This window comes from Centruroides vittatus, unplaced genomic scaffold (genome assembly GCF_030686945.1).
Source record: "Centruroides vittatus isolate TY-2023 unplaced genomic scaffold, ASM3068694v2 contig_577, whole genome shotgun sequence".
NCBI lineage: Eukaryota > Metazoa > Arthropoda > Arachnida > Scorpiones > Buthidae > Centruroides > Centruroides vittatus.
In genome coordinates, this window is record NW_027122345.1 from 349,521 (window position 1) to 376,628 (window position 27,108).

Below are 27,108 nucleotides of genomic sequence, written 5' to 3' on the forward strand. Positions count from 1 at the left end.
ATATTTTTGAATTAATTTCTTCGCCAAATTTCAAATAAAATTCGTGTTCTGAATTGAAATTTATTTATTAAAAATAGAATAAAATCTGAAAGTTTTTTTAAAGATTTTAAATCAATTTTAGTAAAATTGATTAGTTAACGTTTGAACCCAAATGCTTGATGATGAAAGTGTTGATAAAGATGATGATAAATATTAAGGAAAAAAAAAAAGAAAAAGTAATTTTAAAGATTATTCGATATTTACGCTTACATTTATATAATGTATTTAATTTTACCAAGAGATAGACAAACAGATTTTGTTAGATTTAAGCCTAGATCTATGTTTTTAAATAATTCAAACAATCACATACACAGACCAAAAATGTTACGCATGTGATGATTCTCAATTTTTGGAAGTTTGAATAACAGGTGATTTTGACAGAATAGGAATGAAATGAAAATACTAGAAAAAATGTTACAGCGTAAGAAACTAGGTGAAAGAAACTACTTATTTGCATAAAAGCCTTTTATTGTGAAAAGTTGCGATTGTAGTGCGATTTTCTTGTTTATTATCCTTTCTGTGGAGAAAGTCCGGATGCTTTGAACGAAGCGCTAAATGGAAGGAAGAACGAAAGAATTTGATTTTTCTGGAAGAGTTCATATTTTAGAACATTTTTTTAAAAGGGAAAAAAATTGCAAAAAGAGATTGTTTTAAACATTAAGATAAGAATCGCAGTTTGCTCTGAAAAAATTAATTGATCTTTTCGTCAAGGAGAAAGTCTTTTGATAGCAGGAAGACGCTAAATGTCAAGATTGGATCTAACCATTATAGTTGAATATGAAAGAGATTTGAAATCGAAAGGGGAAAATGAAGGCATGCATACACACACATACGTACATACACAGCGTTAATAATAAGAGTGAAATGAATTGATATATGGAATGAATGATGCATTTGTACCGTTGTAACATTTCATGTAAACTTTCTATTTTACATTAAACAGGATTTTATGTGAATTTGTAAAAATTTGCCGTAAAATAAACTAAATTTGCTGTAATTTTTTAAAAATAGACTATCCTTTATAAAGCTTCAGAGAATGAAGGTTATGTTTGATGGACTGTCACGACATAGAGAAAATATTAGCTATTCGTTTATCAGAAAAGCAAAGGGATAGTATAATTATTTAATCGATACCTAATTTGTGTAGAATCGGTTCGGTTAATCATTATGATAAAAAAGATAACCTCGAGGTAAAGGTTACTCAGGGTCCACTATGCATAATTCATACTTAAAACCGAGTTAGAGAATACACGCATTACTTTAATATTTAATTAAATGGGGAAATATAAACAAATCAATAATAAGTTATTATTTTTAAAAAGTTTTAATATAGATAGCTTATGAAATTTGATATTGCTATTGCCAAATGTTATAAAAATGAATTTAAAGATGCGTGATTTGATGAGATTTTTTTTCTCTTTTCGAAAAAAGCGAGACTTCAGAAATAAACAAAAGAATAATAATAAATAGCAACAATTCACACGTAATTCTGCTATAAAAGTAATGAATACTGAAGTTATTTATGGTGATGATTTGATAAGTTGAAATTAAGAGCGATTCGACCATAGAATGTTTTCAAGACTGGTAAATTGGCTTGCTGGGTAAATTCAAGAGAAATTTTGAATATTCACGACATTTATTTACGAATAATTAGATTGATTATGATGAAGTTTTGTATTTTTCAATACTTCAAAGGCGATATTACTATACAGAAAGCATTCCACTTTGAACTATGCTGCTCCCAGTCTCGATTAGTAATGCACTATGGAGTCTATTGTACTACGAAGAATTCTAACGTTCATTCAAAGTGCAAAGTCATATATCAAGTCCACCTGTGACATCGTTAAGTCGTCCTATTCTACTTAACGATCAAATCTCTTAATACTAGTCTAACTGAAGCACGTTATTAGAACGTTAATTAGAACACAACATCTAGTAATGGTGGAGAGAAGGAGGACAAATTCTGTAATTCTAGCTATTGAATACTTGTTACACATAGATACTGTGTGTTGTTTGTTAGTAATATCGAGTTTCTAGCAACTTCCGAGAATCGCCATCATGGATCAGAATAGCTTTCTCCAGTTCGGAATTTGTACGAGGTGATTACTCTATTAATCAATCATAACAATCGATTCTCGGACTGGTTGATATCCAAAGCTCTCTAGATATAAATTTAATTCCAAATTAGGATTTCCTAATTTATCCTTATTACTTGAAAATTTTAAATTTATCCTAATAATTCGATTCTCTTAAAGCTTTCTTCTGATAGAAGTTCGTAAAGAATTTGAATATTCGATTATCCTTTAAGTATTAAGTTCCTGGAATTTAACCAATAGCAAAATTAATTAAAGTAGTTAATTCGACCAGGACTATTATAATTATAATCGAATTATGTCAGTGAATCTTAGATCCATAGTTCTATTATTTTTTAGATATCTTGATCCTGATCCTTACGCAGAAAAAAAAAATAGTTAATCTGATATTATTTATCTACAGAATGATGTTATTACAGTTTACTTTACACAGAATCATACATACAAATGTCATCAATATATTTCTTTCCTCTCTTGATTTTGGAGAAGAATATAAACTTCCACGTTCTGCTTACAAAATAAAGGCTTATGAATTCGGTAATATGTTCCCAGGCTCTTCGAGAGGGGGAGAGCGAGCTCGTAATGGTTCCTACCTCTGTAGATCAATGTTACTTTTATTAACAAAAAATAAAACGTTTAGGGCTACTTTTTACTAACAAAGAAACATTATACATATTTCCTTTGTTCAATAAAATGGCAAAAGTACCTCGCTACTCCAGGCTCCATATATGCTTTCGACGGTCCTCTTGTCTAATATAAATTAAATGCAAAAGAAACAAATAACAATTTATATAAATATGTTAACTGCCATTTAAAAATGAATTTTAAAATTTGTAGATGTTTTTAATTACAATATTAACTTCACGTCAAATTCGTCTAGAGTTGAAAATTTATTTTAAATTTGTTACTAAAAATTTTTAAAAATTACAATTTCCTACTTGTTTACATCTTTCGACTGTTACATTCAAAACAATTTTATATAAGAATGAATATAATCATGACTTCAAAAATTTAATTTATTGTCTTTATTATTCATAATACAGTAAATATTTTACATTCAAGTAAAATTACTTAAATCCTGAATTAATAACAATGTTGATAAAATTTAAAAAATAAAAGAGAGAGAGAGAGAATTCTGGATTTAGTATTGCTATTAGTTTATGGGATAGTAAAAAACAAGTATTTGTGGCTAGGCAGGGAAGAGGGGGAAGGAAAAAAAAAAAGAAACCTCGACCTATAACCCACAAGAACTGCGGGACGAAGCGCGCGCGCGGATCTGGTGTCGGACCGACCTAGTTCGAGTGGCCTCCGACTAGGGAACAACGACCTGTTGTTAAGCAGGAAGTCAGTTTGCGACTCAAAAACTAGCTCGAGAGAAACTTTTTTGCATTTTACATCTTTCCTTCTTTCCAGAAGGCTGCAATCACTTTTGTTTTATTCAAAGAGGGCTGCGAGTTGCCTCGCGGTTTTACAAATTTTTCTCTAAAGATGCTATTCGTAGATCTACACATTGGTTGATATTCCGAAGTCAAACCAGTTGGGATTTAAATCTAAAAACTTGATAGTAACGATAAAATTTACAAATTTCAATAATAAAAAAAAAACTAAAAAAACGGAACCATTCATTTAAAGAACACGGAAAGAATTGTAGTAAAGATTGAAATGAATTTGTGCCAGTTTTTTATTATTATTTTTATTCATTTTTTAACAGTTATGCTTTAATAGAATTGTGCTTCCGTTACATAATGTATAGGTTTGCTGTAATTTAATGCAAGAATAATGAATGAATTAATTATGAGATCACAGAGTACATGTTCTGTTTTCGAATATTTCTGATAAATATAGGCTTGCTGTTTTAGCTACAAGTTACATAAAATTCCTAATTAAAGTAACATAATTTCAATATATTTACTAAGATATATTTATTTTTAGATCAGTTTAAAGAATTATAATTAAAAAAAATTCCCTTTTGCAACTTTTAATATTAAGAAAACTTGTAAATTTAAGTTGCTAGATAATGATGATAATCAAATATTTTATTATTATTTTATTATTATTTTTTCTTTATATTAAACATATGTCTGTGTACAGATTTAAAAATAAAATTAATTAATTAATTAATTAGTTATTAAAAAAACTGATTTAAGTTACAAATGGAATCACTGAAGTGTATACAATGCCTTTAATTATATATAAAAAAGATATATTTCTAAAATATTTTAATTGAAACATTAACAGAAAAAAAAAATTAATACAGTAGACTCTCGGTTTAACGGACTTAACGGATTTAACGGACAAAACATTTAAAAACTTGTTTTTTTTTTAATTCTCGAATAAAACACAATAAAAAGTTACATCAACGAGTCAAACAGTACATTATAACACCATTTTAATACATCTAGTACGTTGTGAGTTCGTTATTAATACAGTATATATTTTTAAAATTAATTCGATTTAACGAACTTTCGGCAATAGCGCATACCCTTTCCTCAATTAGTCCGTTAAATCGAGGGCGTACTGTATATTAAATTCGAGATATAAATGCATTATATAATGAATATTATTTAATGATAAACTAGAATGATTGAAAATTTTATATGTTTGTGAGCTATTCTCTTGATACTGAATGATAAATTGCTTTAAATTTTCAAGTTTCTTCTTTAAATAATCAATATAAAATCATTTATATTAATTTAATTGCTTTTGTATAATAATAATTCGTATTTTAAAAATCAGGAAATTGATTTTTCTATAATTAATAAGCTCGTTTTGGCGGATATTTCAATAAAAATATAATGAGTTATTTTGATTTAATTTATATAAAACGTTAAAGAAAAGTTCGCTAGAAAAGTTTTAATATTGATTAAAATTTAGAAATCTTAAATTAAATAAGAAAATTCTGTCCTATAACACAACAACATTCAAATTTTTTTTAAATTTTACTTTATTTTATTTTCTTCTTGTTTGAAATACAGTGAAACCTGTGTAAGCCGGACTCGTACCGTACCGAATATTTTTCCGGTTTGGCAGGTTCCGTTTTTGACAGGTTTAACTGTATTTAATTTTAAGAAAGATAATTTTTAATTTAAAATAAACAAAAAAAAAAAAATCCTGAAACAAAAATAAATAATATTTACTTACTTAAATAACTTTTTTTTTAAATAATAAATTCAATTTAAACTGCTGTAAATATTTTATAAATACTCATGATATAGAACATGTAGTCTGCTTCAAAATTAATGAAAAACAAAATAAATATGAAATGCATAATATAAAAATATCTATTTAAATCTAGCAGGCTTCATCGTTTAGAAAAAGTTTTGTTGGAAAATTGATATATTAATATGTATTTTGTATCGATACATAAATTGTTTCAATATTATATTTTCTTTAAAGGAACGTAATTGTTTTATGCAAAAGTAATGAAAGGTAACTATTCGATAACAACATTTGCTTTTCTTCCGGATTATTTTGTAAATAAAAGAATAGAAGAGAAAATATGAAGTTAAAATTCTTCCTTTTTTTTTTTTAGTTTTTTAAATTTTGACCCCGACTAATCTTTTTTGTTTTGATGTTTTATTGCCAAAGCAATGAAGAAGTGGAATTAACTTTACAAGGCAGTTAAATAAACAAAACAGTGGAGAGGAAAAAATTGCCTAGAATTCTTTTCGTGAAGATTTCCTTTGCTAAGCTTCCTATCTACATTCTTGTCCCGATTTTTCTACTTTTTTTTATCAGTCGACTTTTTTCCCACTGCTTTCAGCGACTTTTCTGCTTTAGCTCTCGCCTACGAGAGGGACTATATGGAGTTAGTGAAAAAAACTCACTTCAATTCAAATACTGTTTACCTAAAGTTTGGACAAAAGTGAAGACTGCTTCCTCCTTGCTCTTTTCTTTAGAGAAAAAGAAACATTTGCTAGCTCCATCTAACGGCATCCCGGGGAATCTTCAATTTTTTTCGGTTCCTTTTTTTCGATTTCGCTTTCGATTTGACACTTTGATATATGTGCTGAATCTATGGGAAGTCATTCTACTTTATGGTCATTCCCTTTCTCTGAAGAGCAAAAGGGACCGAAAGAAAGTTGCTGGCTTCGAAGTAAAGTAAACATTGTTGTATAAAATCTGGTCAGTAGAAAGATTCGGTACTTCTGAAAGGAAGTAAACAAGCTCAAGAAAATATAGTCTTTCTATTCGGAGGAGTTTTGAACTGATACGGATCTGTACGTTCTCTAGACGAGATGTACTGAATGTTTGCCAGCTGCATGAGCTTACGTTGGCAAAGAAACTAACGAAGAGGCAGTTATATTGCTCGTCATGTAGCTGTAGTGGATTCTATAGTGGGGTGTCCACCACCGATCAATACAGTGCAGTAAGAACATAACACATTGCCCGTATTGATTCCATTACATTGCCACGACCTGTCACAGGCTTGCAGGCGAAACCACCTTTGTCTCCCCAGACAAGAACCTTCTAGCTGCCTCTGACTGATCAAACCTCATTTCCGAGAATACTTGTCTCGCTCTCTCTTTTTTTTAAAATCTACTTTGCCTTAAAATTCTTCATTACCGTTTTATTAAATAATTATAAACTAAATTAAATATTTGATTAAAAGTAAACCCGTACTTTCTTAATTAATGCCATCCTTTGCTACGAAGAAAAAAATGGAAATTTTCTCTAATCCATAAAACAAAATTATCATCGTTGTAAAATTTAGGTATTATAATCTTCTATTCTTTTTGTTTATAACAAATTCAAACTTTAAAACTATTTTAAAACATCAAATTTTGTAAAAGTCTCTTTTTTAATAGATCTTATCAAGAATGATTGTAGAGTCTATGAGATCCATTTTTAAGTTTCAATAGATCTTATCAAGAATGATTGTGGGGCCTATGCATATTTCTAATCTTCTACTTAAAATATAGGCATAGTTCGAAGTAGAATGATTATTTATCTTTTAAAAATTTATATGCATATAAATATATATATAATTAAACAAGATCTATTCTTGCTCGTTCGATAACTTATCGATTTCTAAAATGAAAGGATTTAGAAAAAACTGCGCTTTAATAAATCATATAATCCAAAATTAAAAATAAAATTATATTTATTACCTTCATTTCTACATATTTTTCTACGAAATGGAAGATTTCCTCTTAAATTAATCCTATTATTTTAAATCCAAATAAAAACTTAACAATGTCTAGAAAATTTGCATTTTTACATCAGTTTATTAAATTCAAATTATTCAGAACAATAAGCTGAACAATTAATGGCATTCATAAATTCGAAAATGCGTAAAATTTTAACAGATCTTATCCAGAAAATATTCTAGAACTTTCAATACGCACAGATAGGAAACTAATATGAAATAATAGAGCTTAAATGAAAAGTTTATCATTCAGAAAATAGAAAATATTCATTTAAAAATAAAATAACACAGAAATATAATTTAAAATTTTCATATTTATAACAAGGCAGAAAGAATTTACGCCTTGATTATTCGATAAAACAGCACAAATAATGAAATTTAGTACTTGAAATAAAGAAAATAAAAATGGAATGCTACCACCTCTCTACATTATTTAAATATGCTGTTAAAATTAATCATATTTAAAGAATTTTTTTTTATTTATTATAATTAAGTTAATTTATCCATTAGTTAATTAATTCGTAGTTAAAGATCGCAATAAGTAATTAATCAATATATTATAGAACTGTGTTGTCTAAAAATGTTTTATACAGTAAAACCTCCCATTTATGACCATACTCAGCGAGAAAAAGTGGTCGTGTTGGGAGGTGGGCACAAAGGGAAGTTTTATTGTATATAGAAAAATATTGGATTGGATTTTAAATTAAAATAGATTATGATAGAGCTGTGTTAGGCAGTAGCGTCACCAGGATGTGTTAAGGGACCCGGCTCCCATATCCTTGTAAATAAATTGATTAAGAAAAAACCAAATAAGTACAGGAAGAAGATTTGAATGTGAGAAACGCACTTATACACATGTATATACAGTATCTAAGAGTTTACACTTCATCTTCAGCAGCACTAGTGGCTACATCCACAGCAGTACAGGGGCCAATGTAGATTTGCACGTTCTAATTTTGGTCCGCCTTGATATTGGTTCTAGTTATACTACTGGTATTAGGATCTTAAAATGCTTATAACTAAAACATTATTATTTAAAATAGTTGTAAATGCCTGATTATAATAAGTTATTGTTTGATAGAATACGTAGACCCCATAAATATAAAGACATTTATTTATCAAATAGTTGAAATTATATACAGTAAAACCTGTGTAAACCGGACCTGCACGATACGGAATATTTTTCCAGTTTGGCAGATTTCCGTTTTAAACAGGTTTTCTTAAACACAGAAAATCACTGCGTTTCGAAGAACTTTTCCCATTTAGGCAGGTTCCATTTTATTAAGGTTCTGTTTTGAACAGGTTTTACTGTACAGATATAGCCTATTTACAGAGATACTTTCAATTTCGGATTTTGCCACCCAAAATCTGAAAGAATATTAATTATTTTTCTATTATTAACTAAGTTTAACATCTCATTAAAATTTCGTTTCATACGATTTCTTTATATCAGGAAATATTAGAGTTTAAAGTTTTCTTCTTTATATTTGTGAAATTTATGAACACAAATTAAACACCATTAAGCTGATATTTGGACTTTTAACGATTAAAGAAGTTTAAAATTAAAATTTACACAATTATGAATCCTTTTTGAATTAGAATAACAGGAAAAAACATTAGTACAGAAGATAGGAAAATAATTCGACGTAATTTGATGTAAAACAATGTGAAATGAGCTCGATAAGTCAAGTGAATCAATTTTTTATGATCAAATTACATCTGCGCTGGGGTAAGGAATTTATTGTTCAATTCAAATTATTCTTAGCATAGGCAAATTCTACTAAGACCAGCAAGCCGGCTTCTCACCTCCCCAAAGGGAAGACCTCGTGAAACTACTGACAATTCAGCTGCCAACAACTTACATCGCCAACTTGAAAGAATAGAATCAAATTTTCCGCTTCTGTTTGATCTTTTGTCGAGTACGTTAGTACTTTTATATAACAAAATCTGATACAGTCTACTGAATCGATTTTAAAATTAAACAATTAGAACAGAAGCTGTATAGGAGAGGTTTGCTTAAATATTCCCTATTATCGTTATGAAAGGTTTTTAATTTTTGCTACTATATGCCTATTTACAAATGTTTATAGACGTGATAATTTATTGATTGCCTCGGGTAAACTCAGTATATTTATATAAATGCTATATTACAATTCGGCTAGTGGTTCTATTTACACGTGTTTGCTTAACTGGGACTCCAATTATTTATCTCTAGTTATGTGATGTTTAATAATTCTCGACTTTCAACATTAATTTTATTGTTATGTTTACTTTACAGATTGAAGATTTCTCATTATAATAACAGTACTTAATCGAATAATTTTACAAAATAGAAATTATTTATGATCTCGATTCGGGTATAATCATCCGAAAAGTCTTAATTCGGTTTGGGAAATGAATAGTCTCTTCAGAATTGGAAGATAAAATTGGATAAATCATATTCGAGTTTGTATTGTTATATTAATAAGGTAACAGTTCAGATGTCCGACTTTAACAATCCCAGGCATTTTAGTAAAATGGCGAAGAAGTTTTCTCTTGTAAGGAAATATGCGAATTGTTCGTAGGTATGTAAGGTTGTCATTGTTACGCAGACAGGCATTTTAATTGCTGGTATCTGCATACAGTTTGAGGAACGTGGTATGTTAATTGTCGTAATTGCAGAAATAGAAAAGGAAAAATACTCACCTGTATATTTAAAGATCTAGATATATCGATTGCTTTGTCTCAACGGCTGCTCTTCATCCCCCGCTCACCCCTCTCCGTTTTGGAAGCCATTGAAATTCACTTTCTTTTTTAGACACCTTGCTATTTGTTTATTCCCTCCCCCGTTTGCCGAGCGGGTTGGGTGATTCAATCTTTCTTCTTTCGTCTAAGCCGGAGAGTTTGTGTAAATAAACTTAGGGGCACGTTTTTTTCCGATAGGCTAGAAATTGCATTTCGGATCGTGGGGTGGATGGGGAAGACGTCACGCTCTCTCTCTTCTCACGCACCACTCGTGAAATATTCAGGTTGACGTGTGACTTGGCTACACGGAAGGGCTCCGTTTTGGGCTTTGAAGTCGACTTTATTTTTGACTAAAGGAGTGTCACACGGTTTTCTTGAAGGACGTGTTTAGGAATCCTAGAAAATGAGAAATTTGCTTTAAAAATTTAAAGGCGAAATTAAATTTTAAAAACTTCTTGCAAATTAGACCTCCGAAATAAATCGAGATTTCTGCTTGTAAAGCTAAAATCTTTTTAAATTTGCATACCGTAATTATTTAGAAAAATTTCAGCAATAAAATTAAATGTAAATTTTTTCTTTTACATTTTGTGAAATTCCTACGCACATCTCATCTGCTTATAAATTTAAACATAGTATTTTAGAACTATTTAATTAATTAAACAACTATTTTAATACTGCTTTAATTGATTTTTATCAAAAATTTACGTTGTGTAACTGTTTAAACACACATTATTTTTAGAAGATGAGCCTTCGATACCTTGTTTTACCTCATATTTAATGAGTTTGAGAAGATGTGCTAATATATTCATCAGAATGGAAGATTATTTATTATTAATACTAAGTAAAATTTCACCACTAGCCTATACTTTTCTAAGAAAGAAACTTTTTGCAAATATGATCATTTATTTTGAATTTATTGTTAACATTTTTCTAATGAATATTTTATGTATTTAACAACAACAACTTCGAAAATGATTTTTATCTTTTGATTAAACATTTATGGATTTCTCAACGATAATCAAGAAGAGAAATTATGAAGAAAATTTCTATTTTTAATTTTTCTTCATAAAAATGTTTAAAAGTTTAATTCATTATCTTAATACAGATTTTTATAATAAATGGAACTGATTTCGCGTCAAACAGTAAATTAGTTTTGCATTAAAAGAATATATTTAAATGTTGTATTTTACACATGAAAGTCGACAAATATTTTCTGTCTGTCGTAATTATTATAAATTTAACTATATAATTTTTAAAATAAAGTTGTTAAGTTATAAGTGGCTAATTAATTTTTTATTTATCTTTTTATATAGCCTGTAGTTGGGCTTATAAAGCGAATGGGTGGAAATTTATGACTGATAGTTGTTAAGCTTCATATAGATAAAATTGGATTACGTTATACAGGAGACATTCTAGATTATGCAATTGCACTTAGTAAGATCGATTAGAAAACATTTCCGAATAAATTCGAGACTTAATTAATTTTATAAAAAGTTTCTCAAAACAATTAAAAACTCAAACTGATTTATAAAATTCAATAACTATATTTTATCGAAGTAATTTTCGAGCTGTCAACAATTGAATTATCGATTTGAGTAAATGTCATAAATGTTAATGTTAACAATTTACAGGGCCAAGTATTATAGAGTGGAATGAGTGACTTGCTTAAAGTGTAAGAGTTGATAAAAGCTTTGACGAAAGAATTTTATATAACGTGTTGCATGATCTTTAATAAAAAAATTACCGAAGGGTATCACTCATCATCTTGATTTGAATTCGTTTTGGAAAAAAATCTAATCTAATCCGAATCTATTTTTTACCTGTTTAAAGGAGAATTCGAAGATAAATTTACGGAAAGAAAGTATTTTAAGGAAAAGTCGCATGTGACAATAGAAGGAGTGCGACTTTGACAAATGACAAATGGACATATTTTTCTAGGCAGTGATTTTATATCTTAAGGAGTTGTGTAACGACAAGATGCGGAAAATAATGAGAATCTGACATGTAAAAATATAAAGGACAGGAAAAGGTTTATAGGCGATTATTTTAAAGGTATTCATACTTTTCAATGGAATTCTTTGACATTTTGTTCATGTGTTGTTATAAGATTCGCCAATATTTGCTAAAATATCAATGTTTTGAATAAATCTATCTTTTTTAAACTGCCTTTCCGCATTTATATTTTTTTATTTTATGAAGTAAAATTTAAAAATAAAAATTAATTTAAAAAGTTTTCAAATTTTTTTTACCTTATTTAAATATTTAAAAAAAATTAAACGTAGAATAGGTTTATACTTATACTGTATATTGCAATTGTTTACTATATTTTTCTTTGTTTGTTTCAAGATTTTATTCACGCAACAGAACTTTTTTCTAAACAGAATAGCTCTAGATATGGTATCTGAAATTGACTTTGTTTCACTCAATAATAATGAATAAATATTTGCATTAATGATAATTAAGAGCGTAAAGTTTTTTTTAATAGTCTATAATTGAGGGAAGAAAAAATCTTTAATCTTTATCTCATTATTATTTTAGACTTAGCTTTATGTTTAATTTAAATAATATTTAGAGCGTATTTATGGATATTAAAATTAAAAATTTGTACTGTTTTAATTTAGTAATTTGCTATAATTTAATTTAAAAAATTAAATATTTAGTCATTATATATATAGAAATTATTTTTGATTTAAAAGCTGTATGTGAAACTTGTGGATGAATGGGTTTTTTTTTATAATTTAATATAAATAATGAAATGAAAGATATTTTTAAACGAGAAAAATATTTAATAACCTTCATGAATATTATGAGGGCTTAATTGAAGTGTGGACTGAGTAAAGGACTAGCGCTGGACAGAAAGGAATGGAGGAGGTTGATGAGATATGCTGACCCTTGAACCTTAAGAGAAAAGGCATGGAGGGAGAAGATTCGTTGATAGAATGAATGTTAATATGGACCGAGTAATAAAATAATTTTAAAGATTCTAGTTAGGACGGAAAAATTGCTTATTTTAAAAATTATAGTCTGCAGAACTTACTTAAATTTAGAAAAATAAGAAATTAAAAAATGACAGAGTTTTAGAAATACACTTACAATAATTTTAATTATATTCTAATTTAATAGATAATAAAATAATATTTTATAATCAATATTGCAAGCAAAAGTATGAAGTTGTAAAGATACGTGCGATTTGCTTGTTTGCAATTAAAATAGCTTATACATATGATACCGATGAAAGACTAAGTAGCTAGAGAATCGAATAAATCCGGTTATCGATCTCTTCATAATTAATATTTTCATTATACGAAATATTTCATATCCACGTATCCAAATCGAATTTAAAAAGTTATCCTTAAAGGAATGTGAAAATATAAAAGACGATAAATAAAAAAATTTCAGCGAAGAAATAATAAACAAGTCGTGATGTCAGAATTTCAAACTCAAAGGCAAATGCAAGAACGTTGCAAATCGAATCGATGACGTTAGTGCAATATCGATTGCAACGTATCTGTGCTGTCCGAGAAGGGGAGTTGGTCGCAGTCCAGACAGTCCAGGACCACACCTACTAGTTGGAGTATTGATCAACCTCGGTAACATCACCTTACTGTTTCGTTTGGCGTCTTTAATTTATATCTACTCCCAACAAACGTTCATGACAACACGACATTTGGCGTGAACAATTCGAACAGAATTTCAACGAAATGCATAACTATAAAATAAAAACAGAGTCAACACACGGTTCCATCTGTATAAAGCGTTAAATATAATTGAGTACAACCAACAACATTAATCAGAAAGGAATTTGAGCCGATCATTTAGAATTCGTGGTATCTGCTATATATCCTTGTACTAGAAAAGCAATATTCATAAATCTCTTTGCTCGTATTTATTTATTACGTTTGACATAGTTGATCTTTGCACTACATGAGACGGACGGATCTTTGAGATTTTAATAACTAATCGCGCATTTAGTGCTGATACGTAATCTTAAATTTTTGTAATTACACGAGAAATTAATTAGATGTATTTTTAAGCAAGATGAAAATAACATAACTATTTCATTTTAGAATTCTCGAATACGCCGTAGAAAAATATTTAATACGACTTCGGCTCCGGCAATTGTATTTATATCATCTTAAATATAAAAAAAAAACATGCTTTGGTCAAATAAATAAATTCTTGTTATTGCTTAAAATGCTTTTAGCGTATCCTTTAAAGAAAAACAGGGAACGATTGAAAATAAAGTTCGGCAATGGAAACCTGGCATACAAACAACCTTCAATCTATCTACCAATCACCATCAGCATCCGACACAAATATGCAAATATGGGACACCAGGTGGTCCTGGCATTGCCGTGTTTGCATTGCCCGGAAGAGGGGAGCGGGTTATCTTGTTTGTTTTCCCCTCCGTGTCTTGGGCACATGGGCACATGTAACCCTTGGCAACGCTGCAATTGACGTGACCGAGTTTCCTCGTATGATCTTATAGTCTCTCGGATACGGAGTCCTAGTCACGTATCCTCTTTAATATCCGAATATCGATTACTATTTTTCATTCTTTCCGTTTTTCTTTGTTTCACATGCTAAACGACTGTGTCATTTCTTCTTCAATTGCCTCCTGGTTTATTTCTGAATTGATTGAAAACGAACTAGAAAGACTGTTCAGGTGAGTCGGATACGCACCATTCTACCGAACAGTCTTTTTCTCATTCTTTTCATCCGATAATGGATTAAAGAAACACAAATTTCTATAATAAAAAGATACTTGAGAATATATTTAATCTTATCGCTTGGCTTTATAAAATAATAAAAAGTTTATGTCACTTTTATGCATCGTTAAAAAATGTAGATATAGGTCTGTTTAGAAAATGTAATTTATACGATGCCAAATTCTCATTCCATTGGCTAGTACCTTGATTATAATGAGAGATAAATTTTAATGAAATAAACGAAGATAATTATTACAAATTGACTTTATTTTAATTACAATATTTACCACGGTTTAGAGAAGTTTTAAAGTATTAAACAAAAACATTCAGATTTACAGCTTTCGGGTAAACAGGCAATAAACTACATCCGTAATCGATCAGATGAATTCTGATACACCTTTATATTTCCAGCATAACAAAATTTAGGAAAAATAATAATAAAAAACAAACAGCGCTATCGTTAGGTTCTATACTTCTGCACTTTATAAAATTACCATAATCAGATTAGTCGATGTTCTCATTTTAATGTTTTTATTGGTGATAATGGATTGAAATTACGATAATAATCTTCAAATAGTATTGATAAGATCAAAATAATTTCGAGTAAATATGGAAAAATTTTATTTTGTTATATAATTATAAAAAAAATATACTATAGTTATTAATATTAGCTACGAACTCGGCTGAATACGCGGACATATATTACATTTGAATGAATTTTGAATAAAAAGAATGCTTATATTTTAATTTTCTTCGTGAAAAAGTGCCATAATTTTTCCCCCACAACAAATTTCCGTTAAAAACGTCACTTGAAGCGTGATACGTTGGTGAAAATCATCAAAGAAAAATCAACGTTTCATAATAAATTATGTTGTCCTGCTGATACTGTTTCACTCACACAACTTTATATATATATATATATATTAAATAAAAATATATGATTTTAAAGGAAATTTTTGCGTATTTTTTAAACTGTTTAAAATATAATGAAAAAACATTTGGCTGTATGTTTTCTGCGACTAAATATATACTATTTTTCTCTCGTAGACCTTTACGTCATAAAGAAATATTACTAAAATTTAATTTCGGGTTTTATGTTAATTATTCATTTTTTAACTTCGTAGAAAAATATACGTTTGTTTTTGTAATATTATTATAATTTATATATGTTAATATTTTAATTTTTTATTATTAATATTTAATAAATTATTTAAACAATTAGGATGACTTTCTATCTAAATTAAGAAATTATTAATAAATTGATAATTTTTTAAATCTATTGATAAATTTCGATAATACATAAATAATAATTGTATACGTAATTATAATATTAAAAAAAAGAAATATTTAAGTTTATTTTTTAACTTCTTTATTTTATTTTTTATTCGTTTTGAAAATAGCTTCAGAGACAATAGCCTTTGAACCTATTTTCATTATATCACGTTTTTTTTATTTATAAAAAAAGTTGTCACTTCGTAACAAAAACATGAATTACTTACAAGTCTATATTATTATAATATAATTTAATATATAACTCGTGTAATTAAGTTTTTACACTTTAACTATAATAGCTTATATTTAATTTTATAAGCACTAAGCTAAAAATAAACCATTGTGGAACTTTATTATTATAATCTGCATAACTACAGGTAATTACATTAGAACTACACAGTTTCTAAATATAGTCTTTTATACATTTATTTTATTTTATTTTTTACTAATTCTGCTCTGAAAGTTCTAATTTTCCCTCTTGTAACGTGGAGATTTTTTTTCTTTTTTTTGCATATTAATTTAAATTTATTAAACTTATTGTTTAAACTAATGATACTTCATTGCTTCTAAAATATCTATCAATTATAATAAACTGGATGATCCACAGACTTTAATTTTATCTTAAATTTTATGAAAAATTAAGTTAGATATTAAATTAAAGGATGATTTTTACATGTCTTCAGTTTCTGTATAATTCAACATTACAGAGAATTATTATAAATTTACTTTAGAAATTAACGAAGTATTAAATTGTTAAAATTTTCTAAAGTTAATTACACGAGTAAAGAATTGAAATAGAACACAACACAGCTTTACGTATAATTATAGAAATAATTTTAACATTAGTCTGATTAGAAATAAAATGGAGTCGTCGTCTTATTTTTTGGTTTTAAAGAAACTACGTTAAATCGATTCTTAAATTTGCCTATATTTAAAATTATAAAAGTTTGAGTTGTATTCTAATATTCTTCTATAAGCACGGATAAGATGGAATACTTTTAGTGACGTCATCAGTAATTGAAACTACAGATCACGTGACGAGCAGGTCATTAGGCGAGGGATCGATTGGTTGCCCGCATCGAGCCTTGTGTAGTAAAGCATGCCAGAACAGGCTGTCAGCGCCAGGAAAAACTTCGGCCTGTTCCTTTCTTCTTATATCTCTTCTCTTTCTGGTATGCTGGTACTGGAAACTGACTCGGTAGTTGCACGTGGCTGTACTTCACTCTGCATGGTGCTGATTTTTGTATTTTCTCCGAATTTTTTTCTTTTTTTCCTTTATAGAAAAGAGCTATTTCGATTTGTTATGGCTGATAACTTTTTTGTACATCGTCCAAATAAAAAAAAAAGAAAACAGTTCTATGATTAAGAACGGTGACATTGTTTTTTTTTCCTTTAAATAAGTATAAAACAGGAAACTTTTAATTATATCTAGTATATAGGAATTATTTATACCTTTATTAATTTTGATGTTATTAAATAAAAAATATTAAAACAGTCGTTTTTATGTGAATTCTTTTAAAACTTACGATCACGTCGTTTTTAATTTTTCCTCCTGCTCTTCGCGACTTTAACACGTTGCACCTGGTTTAGTTTCGAAGATTGTATGTAGTCTTAAAAAATCATTAATCGTATTTTAAATAAATTATATATTCGGAAGTTTAATCCAATTAAAAATTCTTCAATAATCGGTTTTTCTAAGATTAATATTCCGGCTTCATAGAGTGTTTTTAATACTCTCTGTCATTAAAAAGCTGGACAGAAGAAATATTTTAATAGGACTAAGTTCATAAAAAATGTATTTTTAATAAAGCTTAAAAATTTAAAAATCGCTTATAAATTAAAGTTTTGAAAAAAAATTTATATAAATTTATATTAATAAATTTCATTAATAATTATTATTATTTATTCGATTATTTTACACTGTTTAAGTGTAATTTTGATAAACATGATTAATCGAATTTTGGTTAAATAATAAATTAGCATTTTTAAAAAAAGAATTTATAGTTTTTAAATTAAAATTACGTAGGCCTACATATTTAAGCCTCTTAAGTAAGCTGTAAACTTCCCAAATAAACGAATTAATTGGCAATATTTGTAAGCTTCGGGCTATCGAGTGATTAGAGTTATCTAATTCCGCATTTCATGTCGCGAATTTTTAAAGAGAAATCATTGTCCGATAAAATTTCCTGGATGTCATTAACACCTTTCTAGTCAAATCACGAATAATTCATCAAAATTGACTTTAACAAATGTCCGCTTAATATAACTTCCATGCATTAATTACTGACAATTATTGCTCAAAATTGAAATGTTCTTTCGTCATATTTAGAATACAGATGATGTTTCATGTATACATAAATGAAAAGTTCTTGATTTAATCAATCATTCTTAGGTATTAACCATTCTAAGAATGATCGATTAAATCAAGAACTTTTCATTTATATATATAGTTTATATATATTAATTTCTTGTTAAAAACTAAATTTTCTTGATAAAATACCCTTCTGACACTAATTTTTATTACAAATATTTTAAGAAAACCTGTCAATTTTATTAAATTAATAAATAATTATTCTTATAGATTTTATGTAAAAATTCTTATTCTTTAAGGGATTTTTACATAATTTTATTTTACAGAGATGTTTGTTCAATTAAAACAAATTTTTTGACTGGATTATTAGGTTTTACACGTGGAATTGTAAGCAGTATGAATTGTTAGTTTTACTGTTTGTTACAGGATCTTCCTTTGTAAGACATGTTGTATGTTCTAAACTATATTACTTATATTTATGGCAAACATCTCAGCGTTAATTCATTAATTATTACTGCACGTATACTTCTTGTAGAAAAACTCTAATTTATCTGTAAGGTCATTTACGTTATTAGTTAACTGTTTGAAAATGATCAGCATAAAGTTGAAAGAATTTAAAATCTTTCATTGGAATAAATGCGATAATAAGAATAATTCAAGTTTAAAAAAATGATTCAAAAGGTTTTGATTTTACAAGCAACTTTGTAAAATTTCTTACGAATGAAATGAAATTTATATTTTTACGCTTCAGCAAACGTCCCGTCGTAATCTTGTCGTTGATATCTTTATTGTATCGTAGAAAATTAATTATTATAAATAACTCGGCCTTAACCGAATAAGTGATTTAAATATAAATTTAATCTGGAAGATATCTAAATAGGAAGTTGGCAGCATATGATTTGAGCAGAGAATTTATATCAGTTGATCTAATTATGTTATTCGAGTAGAATTATCAAGAGACAATGAAAAGTAGAGTAGAGAAGAAGAAATAGTTAATTAATCTTTGATGTAAGAAGGCCAAAGCGTGAAGGAAAAATTGAAAGCTGGCTGCGCAGATCCGAAGCAATTGACTCCATGCATTTTCTATTCGCGTTAAGGAGAGTAGAGTGAGGTTGCACAATCTTCCTTTCCTTTCGACCGAACTGTGTAAACAGACTTGCGAGATTATTTCGACGGTTAAGTTATCCAGTTTGGTGCTTTTCTCATTACAACGTCTTTCAGAGAAATCTGCAAGGTGCGCGCTTCCGCATTATCGTTCGCCTCCGAATACAATAGGAAGGTATTTATAGGGAGGCTATGTCAATGTTTACCTGGCATGTATAAAGAAGGTAAAAATGCCCAAGGCATCGTTGACGCTAGTTATCACATAATAACACAACTGTCTGTAATAATACTTTAACGTAATTAGATTAAGGTAGGAGAACAAATAATGTGGCCATGTTGATTCAGCGGCTCTTTCTTGTCCTTATGGAAATTCCATCTGGTTACTCTTGCGAAATTCTCGGTTTTTATCTCTGGTAGCCTTCGGGCTTATATCCTCTTATTAATGTGTCGCTCTGTACCGTCGACAGAATTAAATTAACAACGGAACTTTATGTAATACATGTTGAGGTCATCTAAGAAAGTAAATACGACCTTGCATGTATACGACCGAAAATGCTTCAGAAAAGTACCTCATCTGAAATTGTAAAACTACTACTCGATACATTTCTTTTCTGGATTTAAGAAGAAACTGCTTCTGTTCAATTGAATCTCTCAACTATTATTTACTAAGTAGGAATATTTTCATTGAACTAACGAAAATAGCCAATTTTTTCTTTAACCTATTTATGCTTACAATTTTATTTCAAAAACACTAATCCTATTCACAAGACAAAAAAAGTTATGTTCTTACTAATATTTTTCTTATTCTTATAAATATTTTTTATTAAACAATTGTATACTCGAGAATTTCTAGCTCACTTTTTACGAATAGCATGTTTATTTTTAACTTATTGTTTTGGATAAAATTTCCACTTTTCCAATAAACAAATGAAAAACTTTCAAGTAGAATCAGTAGAATTTTAAAGAATTTAAAAAATGATAACAAAATTATAATACAATTATAATACAATAAACCTGTGTAAACCGGAATCGCACCATACCGAATGCTTTTTTCTTTTAGGCAGGTTTCCGTATTATTCAGGTTCCGTTTTGGACAGGTTTTACTGTATAATATTTTTATATATTTGATTAACTAAACGACAAGTCTAAATTCATACTTTTTACAATTTTGATGATTTTTTTCAAATTCCAATTACAAACCAAATAAATGACTAATTCCCAGAACGTAGAAACTGTTAATAATTATCTGTTATAAACTGATAACATTTTAATATAATATAATATAATATATATTCGATGTTCTAGCCCTTTCAATTATCTTTATGTAAGAGCTTCTCTTTTTTTGTTGAAAATACGAAGCTCTAAGCAGTTAGATTTACTTCCTTATTAATTTAAATCTGCACTGATAGAAAGGAAGGTAGATTTATCGTAACTACAATGAATTTATACAACTATATAAAAAGTTTTTTCTTGATCCCGAGTGCTTTTCCTAATATCTAATCTCGGATCAATATTCCGAGCCCTAAGCCCAAGCATTAGCCATTAGAGACACAGGATGACTTATTTATAATTGTGATGCGGGTACATTCCATAGCTTAAAAACATCATCAAACATTGATTGATATGAAGTCGACTGTCAATTCCACTTGATCTCTCGACTTAGAAATAAACAGTAATGGAATTGGAAGATACGATGTTTCTTACTTGAAATTAACTGTATTCACTTACATGATATTACATTTGATTTTTAAAAGTTTTCTTTAAGTGCACAATGACAATCAGCTTATTGATCTATAGCCTGAGATGTAACTAAAAAAATGACTTTTTAAAATTTTACTTCTAAGTTCTAAGTATTTTTAATGGCAATTTATATCTTAAAAATCATTTTTTTAATGACCAATATTCATTTTAATTGATTTTATATGATTAAAATACAAATTTAAATTGAGTTTATCGTATTAAATATGCTAATTTGATCTAAATATATACGAATATTCTTTCTTTAATGTAGAGCATCATTTATATTTAAAAATTTGATGATAAAATAATTTTAATCGATGACGAACTAAAGCTAATTTATTATTTTTGAAAAAAAAAAAACATTTAATCGATATTTTAAAAATAATTTTTAATGCTTCAAAATTTAATAGTATTATTATTTTTTAAATTAATAATAGAAAGTCTGAAAGAAAAAAAAATTGCGTGTTTGTTCTTTCAAAGATCAGGCTGAGATAATAGATTTTTGTTAGTGACCAAGTTAGAAATTAGCCGAAGTTTAGTTGAAAAACTTTGAATCAAGTCTAGTATTCGAAGTGGAACTCTCTTTCAGTCTTTTTTGAAGTATTTCGCATAAAGCTGTCCCGCCTAAGATAAATCAGTCATGGCAATGCTTAACGACCGCCTTTTACTTTTTTTCAATTTTTTAAAATTGGAGTTTAATGCAAATTTGAAAAGGTCTTTGGTTCGCTGTAGAATGCACGAATGCATATAATAACTATTGCGCACCATACGGATTTCTTATGGCTAAATTCAAGGACTCTTCGATCGATTAACATTGAGATAGTTCTGGAATTAGCCGACCATCTCTTTCAGTCGAAGTTACTGCTGAACCATATCCATTGTGATATTATAAGTCATTTATCTGTGATTCTCTATTGAAATAAAAACAAAATAATGAATTTTTCAGATTGAAGAGGCAAAAAACTTATCTCCTTCTAAAAATTTTTAATAACAATTTAATTTTCACCGTTTAAAATCGACAAATAAATTACTAATTTTAATCGAATGAGAGCATCTCTTTCGAATAAAAAATTTCTATCAAACATGAATGAATAAGACTTATAAATATAAATGAGCTTATTATGATATTAAATTTATATTAATTGATAAGTTTAAACGAAACTAATAATATATTATGAGCCGAATTGTTGATTAATAAAATTTAAATACTTACGTAAACTTCCTTCTAATCCTTTTATTCTTTATAGATTTTATGAATAAAAAATAGGTTTATTGGATCATCTACATTTTATTTTCTTGCATATTTACTATTATATAGGGGAGCCAATACCGGAAGATGGCATAGTAAAAGTGTTTACTTAGTCAACATGTCTTATTCTGTAACAAAATCGAAATTCATAGCTGAGAACTAGAGCTTTGTTAGCACATAATTTGCATTAATTATTATATACTCTTCGATCTAATTTCTTTAGAATATCTTTAAAATGGAGCATTTATTATAATCCAATTTCTAAACATTCAGCAATTTCGTAAAGTTAGAGAATATTCACCTTTTAAAACTAGAAGTTATGGATCATTTCGAGCGCTATTAAAGAAATAAATTGCTTTCTAGACAAACTTTAAAAGAAAAAAGTTCTAGACAAAAGAAGAGTTAAAATAAAAATGAAACTAACTTATGAGCTAGATGATTGCTGCAAACTTAAATATTTACAAGACAGAGGTTAATAGTATCTTAAAAATTTTAAGAGGTTTATATTTTAAATTTATTTAATTTTCTGAATACAAAATATAACCAAATAAAATAAACAAGTATAAAGAAGAACGTGCATGTTAAGTAATTCATAGTCATGGATAAGCTTCAGACAGTGAAATGAGATTAGAAACAGGTTTGTGGAGATGGATACAAAAATCTTCAAATTTTTAATGGAATATGAACGGAGAATGTAAAAATTTTTTTTGAATCTGTTAGAAAACATCAGATTGCTCCTCACGCTATGCTCAAAAATATTTTTATTCATATTTGTTTTTATCTGTGGATACAATTGCAAAAAATTTCACAACCAATGGAACAACAGAATCCTGCAACGCACTCATGAGACTACATTCTGTAAGAAAACTCGTGTTGACGGATTTTGATCCCCCATATGTAAAAATTGGCTTGTCAATAACTTCGTTCATCCGATACGTTTCGTATGAATTTATACTGTAAAAGGATTTTCAATTTTTTTTCCTTCTGGAATAGAAAGAATAGTTTTAAATGAAATCACCAATAAAAAAGAATATTTAAATCTTCTTTCACCGAATGAATATTACTGCTTTATAGGTATATTATTTATTTATTTATGAAGTTTAATCCTTTTTCTCGATTTTACGATATAACGATACATTTTTGATTAAACATGACTTTAAAATTACGAAAACCAAAATTTAATTTGAATTAATTCTAGGTATTCAACAAACTTTTATAGGAGAAACGATAATGAAATTAAGCTTTATTTGATGAAAGACTAACCCTATTATCAATATCCTTCGTTGTTTTCTGGATATGAAAGCATTGAAAGGTGCCTTTACTCTTTCACAGGATTTTTTGGTCGTCGTCTAATTAATCCGAATCGGATTAAGTGTCGACTTTTCTAAATCGATTTTCTAGACAAACAATATCTTATTTTTTTATTTATTTTTTGTCTTCAGGTTGTCTGTTTCTAAAATTTATTTCCATCAAAACGTAATTTAAATGAATATTTTGGGATTTTGACAGAATGTATAGAAGACGACATCTGTGATTTAAAAATCATTAATTAATTAATGATGATAAAATTAAATGTAATTTTTATTTATAAAATTGTTCAAATTATAAGCTTATTTAAAATTTAAAATGTATATTATTTATACAGCGAACAAGCTTTAAATTATTATCAGATTGAAGTTCAGTATAGAAGAGCCATAGGAAAGAACGCCTTAAAGAGGGTGGGCAATTTATATCGAGACCCTTACAAAACATATTCTTAGCTTTAGTTGCGCAAGTATCAGTTCTCACTCCCAGAACCATTAGGTGAAGTGTGGCATTGTGTTAACTCAGCGTGTCCCTCGGAACGGCTCTGGCGTGCAACTATTTACCTGCTACCGAAGCTAATAATGGGGGTGTGGCAGAGCAAGCATTGTCGGCCGTAGTAGCGGAACGGTCCACAGTATCGGCCGAGTACCGATATCCCTAATTAGACTGTAATTACAGATTGCTATTAGTTGGACACGGGACAACACACACAACTGCACTTTAAATCTATGCTTTTCCATAATTCCCGGATATTCATGGACAAGACAGACTACAATATTCTTACCATCTGTTTATTTAATATATATTTAAAACATTCGATTCGTGCTGTTTACGTTGTTATCTTTCGAAACGTAACCATTTATTATATCTAAAAACATCAATCTCGTATCTTTAACACGAAATCCATTTTCTCAATATCCCTTTCATACATTTTACAATAAGATTTCTTTGGTATTCTTTCGAAAAAATTTACATATTCCTTTCTTTAATATCGAACAATTTTGTTGGAGCGCTTCTATACTCTAAATTATTCTGCGTTAAAAAATGTTCCAGGAGTCGCATGTGGGCGTTAACTGTCGCTCTTACCTTCACTTTACGCTTCCGAGCACACAATAAACGTTTCCTGTTCGAGTTAGCGACAGCAAAAGTAGGCTATTTCAAGTAGCGATTAAGTAAATAGCCGTGCGGTGCGATACGTGCAATAGGCCATTATTCGCGGTTAGACAATGCGAACAAAATTGACAACAAACAGTCCACGGGCGGACATAAGTGGGGCTGGCTTCCAAATAACTACCCAGCCGATTTGGCAAACATTAGCTTTATTCTTTCTTCTCTATGAATAAATATGCTAATGCAGAAAAGTTATTATAACTGTATGATATTAAAATACAATATGAAATTAATACATTCAATAATTAGTATACTCTTACTTTAAAGTATTCGAATATTCACCATAATTATTTCTGAATTAAGCCTATACAAAATAATCTAATAAACAATTAATTTGATTTAGTGTGAACGTCTATTCATAACAATGTGTTCAAACACATTGTTATGAATAGAATTTGTGTCTTAAAATGGTTGCTCCTGAGTCTCAATTTGAAAAACTGTGATATAAAATATTAATGTAATCCCTGGATCACAATTGTTTGAGCTTAAATATTGGACACAAACGTTTACTATAGCAACTGTAAACTTATATTTTGATTATGAGCGAAACAATTATTCTAAATATATAATTATAATTCGCACGCAAATCAAATAAAGATAAATTTAAATGATTTTTCTCTATTTTTATATCTCTTTAAACTGAGCTACGGTTATTAATTCAATAAATTTTATTTATTATAAAATAGAATCTTGAAACTTTCAAATCAGAATTAATTATGAAATGAAATCTAAATAACTTAAATAAGTTATTAATTAATATGTATATTTATAATATTGATAATGTTTTTGAATGAATAATATTCTGTTTCAGATTTATAAGAGTATATCGAAGCTGGAAAAGTCCCCAAGGACAAGTTACAAAATAGGTAAGTTCGTCTGCAGTTTAAAGGTGTAGACATAAAACGCTAAAATTATTCTAAGGCGGAGAAATCGTGTTAATAGTGAGTGGCCGGGTACTCATTCTTAAATATTTTACAAAGCATGTGAATAGATGATGGCGAAAGCCTTTAATATTTGATCTTTCATCAAATAATAACTTATAATTAATAATTTTAATCACCGGCTTTGTTCAATTTCGAATGTTGTCTTCTTTTTTTCCCGTCAATACTTTTAAATAGCCTCCAGACTTTTGTAAAATCTACCAGACTATTTAAATTCGTCCATTATTTAATGCAAACGGATTTTTAATTAGAATTGTCTTATTTACTAAAATATAATAAATATTCATTGCTGTTTATGTTAATATCAATATTATATTTTGAATTTAAAAAAATAAATAAATAAACAGAGATTTTATTTGAAAGAAGAGAATCAGTTGATCAAATAGAATGTTTCATGTAATGTCGAACTTAAAATTTAGACTCTAATCAGTATTAAGGTGACATTTATACGAATAAAAATTAAATTATCAACTACAAATTTGAAGATTTTTTTTAAAAACTTACACCGGGTGATCGTAAAGTACACGTATTCAACGCTGTCTAAAAAGATATTTAGCAGTTCAAACGCAACTAAATCTGGTATAGTGACATTTCAGAACATTTCCATAAAAATATACCATCAAAACTTGCTATTATGGCAGTTTTGGCACTGCAAGCAACAAACATTTTATTTCTACATGACACTTATCCTATACAGGAAATGTGATCCCCATTCTGAAGATGCAAAACTTTAAGGCGGAGTACAGTGTGTGCAGTGTGTGAAATTGATCCTCTGTGATGCAATGTAGCAGTCTTTCAAAGCTGCCAAATTTGCAGCATGCCTTCTATAAACCACACTTTGCAAGTGCCTCACAAATGAAACTGCTATTTCGTTTCTTACAGCGCCAAAAGTGCCACAGTTGCGAGTATTGGTACTAATTATATTTTTTACGGAAATATCTCCCGCATGCCCTGAAATGTCTCCATACCATATTTGGTTGCATTTGGACCGCTAAATATCTCTCTAGACAACGTTGAATATACTTTAATCACGATCACCCTATATTTAAATCACTGATAATTTTTTTTCAAAATTGAAGTGGATATTAATTTTGTAATGAATAGGACCTACATATACTCGAGAGTAAGTTAATTATTCCCCCCTGCATCTGCATGTAAATATTAAGTAATTTTTTAAACATTTGCATTTTTTAGTTTATTTAATAAGTATAAAAGTGACAATGTAAACTTTATAACGTATAATAAAACAAATATCAGAAGTACTAAAAAATCTACATTGCTCTAGGCTCTTAGCACTAATAT

At 28.3% G+C, this 27,108-nt stretch overlaps 1 protein-coding gene across 2 annotated transcripts in view; it reads left to right on the forward strand.

The window, feature by feature from the left end:
• Positions 1-27,108, forward strand: part of LOC136979074 (protein Wnt-5b-like) — a 224,643-nt gene that overhangs the window by 105,196 nt on the left and 92,339 nt on the right. For both annotated transcript variants that reach the window (XM_067274978.1, XM_067274977.1), the window contains one exon: positions 25,677-25,731. The gene's annotated coding sequence lies outside the window, so the exon portion shown is untranslated. The remainder of the gene's footprint in view (positions 1-25,676; positions 25,732-27,108) is intronic.